At 33.1% G+C, this 3,338-nt stretch overlaps 1 non-coding gene across 1 annotated transcript; it reads right to left on the bottom strand.

Annotated features, from left to right (window-relative positions):
- Positions 1 to 1,270: 1,270 nt before the first annotated feature.
- Positions 1,271 to 1,377, bottom strand: LOC138388829 (U6 spliceosomal RNA). The gene has a single exon (XR_011234311.1). It is a non-coding gene; the product is annotated as a U6 spliceosomal RNA (small nuclear RNA).
- Positions 1,378 to 3,338: the final 1,961 nt, after the last annotated feature.

The raw sequence follows: 3,338 nt of genomic DNA, 5'->3' as shown, positions 1-3,338 counted from the left end.
TTACTTGCCTAACTTCTTAAATTTTCTGAAAAACTCTGCTTACATCTCTCTGTAAAAGAAAGGCCTTTTTCTGTTTGATTTTGAGATATTTGCATATTTCAGAGTGTCATCCCCATTGCAATAGTCTTTATGAATAAAGTCTCTTCTTATCAAAGTCTGCATTTCTTTTTATTTGACACTTCTTAAAGCAGGTGTTAATAATTCTACAATTACTTCAGGTGTCAATATCAGCATCAAGTCTATTCAGAAAAAAATGAAACTAAGAATTAAACAATTATATCATAGACTTAGGCAACGAAAAGTAGAAAACCTGGATAATTTTGTGAATTTCTGAGGTGCTTTTTGTAAGACATTTTTTACTGTCAGTTGAAGAATCACAAGGTTCATAAATTTGGAAAAACGACTTCATTTCTCATAAAGGGTTGCAGCCTGCAGGGTGGCCATCCTGCAGGTTGGGAAGCACAGCCTCCAACAGAAGCTGAGAGCATGTACTTCAAGGGAGGGGTAAAGGGAACAGGAGTTTATTCTGAGGGTGTATCCAAATATACATATCAAAAAAGCTATAGGAGGAGTTATGAATATCTATGAAAAGAGAAACATGTGCATGAGCATGACCCAACAGTGGAGTGGTCAACACTCTGATGTCAAAATGTCAAGGAGAGGACATGAAAACCTTCTGAGCACAGCTTCATAGACTGGTTAGAAACATTCCATGGTTAGTGGTCTCTCATTGGGAAGGAATGTTGGTGAGTTGTGTCAAAACTGCAAAAGCGAGGGGCAGCATTAGGAGGTTGGTTGAAATCAGTCATGGAGAGAGTCTTTTGAAAAGGCTGGTCTCTGTTTGACCTTTAGAGAAGAAAGCCTAATGAAAATTGGTTGTGGGCGGAGGGCCTACAGAGTCGTTTATGACCCTCCCATCCTATCATGGCTGGGAATTCAGTTTTTAAGGTTTCTGTGGGATCTCCTTGGCCAAGAGGGTGTCTGTTCAGTCGGTTGCAGAGCTTAGGATTTTGTTTTTACTTTTCATTACAAACTGAATGCTAAAGTGGAAGAAAAGTAAAAAACAAATCGTTTAAAAGATAATATTTGGCTTCATACTAAGAAAAATTTTCTTAAAATTATGTTAATTCATTTTTGTGAGCTCTCATGTATATAGAATTACATTATTTTTATCTCACTTATATTTCATTTGTACAAAACTAATTAGACATCTTCCAACCCAATCTTTTTTTTACTTTAAATAATACTACTTTAATTTTTATTAGAGAATAAAAATATGGAACACTTCACAAATTTACATGTCATCCATGTGGAGGTGCCATGTTAATCTTCTCTGCATCATTCTAATTTTAGTATATGTGCTGTCTAAGTGAGCACACAATCTTTTTTTATTATTAGAAGGATATTTGAGATAAGTAAGCCCCCTTTTCCAGGGGCTACGTTGAGAGGAGGGTCAGAGCTTCTCCCCTTTGAAATAATAATAAGTCTGGGCTTATTAATATTTCAAAGTCATCAGAATAGAAAAATAATTACTTCATGAAAGGTGAGATTTTTGCTACTGGAGGTTTCTGTGATAAAACAATATGGTGAAAGAGAATGTTGAATTTTAGCTGGATTTTAGTGGTGTAAATAGATTTAGCTACTTCATTTGGGGAAAATATCCCCTGCCTAGTAAATTAATATTAATAAAGCTATTACCATAAAATTAAATATATCAACTAAACAAACATATTTTCTGATAATGTTCATTTAATGACAATAGGAAATTTTAGACAAGTCTATAAAATGCAAAGTCAATGAAAAGAAAAACAACTCAGTTACATTTTTGTGTTGTTTTGTTTTCGTTATAGTCTGTTATCTAAAGCAATTTTGTCCCTGTAAAAATGTTCCACTAGAGGAGAAATCAATATTGTCACTTTCTGACTTAGGTAAGCCATTACATATTTGTATCAAAACAAAAATTTCACAATAATATCATAAAAACTACAATCCTGCTGCTAACGGGCAAATAATTAGAAAAACAATATTATACGAATGCATGCGTCTTTGATTCCATTGCATAACTAAATAGGAAACATGAACTATGGACAGTGAAAAAAGTTTTATAAAGTTCATAAACGATCCATTGGATGTGAGGGCCATCTGGCTGCCAGATCCGTCACCCTGTTGATCACCACGGTTGATTCAGTTGGTCTGGCTAACTAGACCAATGTCCCCTCATGACTCCTTGTGTTTTTCTCCAGAGGCTACCTGCTGGGTTGAAGATGGTGGCCTTTCCCGAGAAAGGAGGACCATTTTTCTGTCAAAGGTATAAATGACTAGTTAGTAAAATTCAAATATAAAACAAATACACAAAAAGTCAACTGAGTTGCATAAATATTTCTCATATGGCATGGCTATTACTTTTCTAACTTCCTACATGGGCTTTATGCCATGCAAAATTCTTCCAGCTCATTCACATTCATGGCCTCACCACTGGTGATAATTCACATATTATTGCTAAATCAAACATCCATTTTTTAAAAATAAATTATGACCAGAAATAAACTTAAGAAAGTCCTGTGGTTTATTTTCTTATTTTCTGAAGGATTACTAGGTATAAATAAGTGAAAAATCACTGAAGCTTCTTCAATAATAGTTATATTCAAAGTTAAAGTATTCAAATTTACTAGTGACTCTGTCAGTCATTTATGAAATAATACATTCTAGTGAGTTTGACAATAGAAGTAGCTCTTCTGAATGTAAAGTTATGCTATTATAAGCTATTTGTATTTCCACAAATGGTTGAAAATATGAAAAACAGTAAAAAATTTGCATGTAGATTCAGACACATTGCATTGTCAATTTTAAGCTTAAATGATGCTTATTTTCATCGGTTAATTCACCATGAGGTATATAGAATTATGTAGCTCAATCAATTATCTCAAATTAATTCAAGGAGTTTTACAGAAGGAAAAGGCACCATCTACCTTTCATTTTTCAGGGAAAACTTGACCTTAGGTGATTCTAATTAGAAGATCTGTTAAAGTATATAACAAAAATGAAGATACATCTTTTTACTTAACCTATATTCTGGATGCTGCAGTACCTCATATTGGTATATTGTCAAGATCAGCAATAACTTGATTTAACTAAGAGTTGTTTTCAAATATAAGTTAAATTCTTGGTATTCAAAGGTAGTCCACAAATAAGAATATCAATGACATTTGGAAATTCATTAAAATGCAAAATCCCTTATTAAAATATATTTAAAATGCCTCTTTCTCAAACCACTAAACTGGAATCTGGATTTTTAACATGATCCAAAGGCCATTTCTATACACATTGACATTTGAGAA

This window comes from Eulemur rufifrons, chromosome 7 (assembly GCF_041146395.1).
Source record: "Eulemur rufifrons isolate Redbay chromosome 7, OSU_ERuf_1, whole genome shotgun sequence".
Classification (NCBI taxonomy): domain Eukaryota; kingdom Metazoa; phylum Chordata; class Mammalia; order Primates; family Lemuridae; genus Eulemur; species Eulemur rufifrons.
The sequence above is the reverse complement of the archived record's forward strand: the minus strand, read 5'-3'. Positions and strand labels throughout refer to the sequence as shown.